We start from the raw sequence: 344 nt of genomic DNA, 5'->3' as shown, positions 1-344 counted from the left end.
TGGGTGCTTCCATGAAGCGACTCACTATGCCAACGGAATAGGCCAAGTCTGGTCTTGTATTCGTGAGATACCCCAGCTTTCGGACCACACTTCTATACTCCATTGCATCAACCGCGTGTGCTTCACTCTTCTTGCTTAGTATGAGACGAGGCTTCATCGGAACATGACTTGGATTGCAATCTTTCATACCACAACTTTCAAGTACCTTCTTTGCATATGCCTCCTGGCATATTGTTATCCTCTCCGGCTTTTGCTGTACCTCGATCCCAAGGTAGTAACTCAAGATCACTCATCTTGAATAGCTCCTTCATTTGTAGCTTGAAGTTTGCAATTACGTCTTCGTC

This window comes from Triticum aestivum, chromosome 2A (assembly GCF_018294505.1).
Source record: "Triticum aestivum cultivar Chinese Spring chromosome 2A, IWGSC CS RefSeq v2.1, whole genome shotgun sequence".
Classification (NCBI taxonomy): domain Eukaryota; kingdom Viridiplantae; phylum Streptophyta; class Magnoliopsida; order Poales; family Poaceae; genus Triticum; species Triticum aestivum.
Note: the sequence above shows the minus strand (reverse complement) of the source record.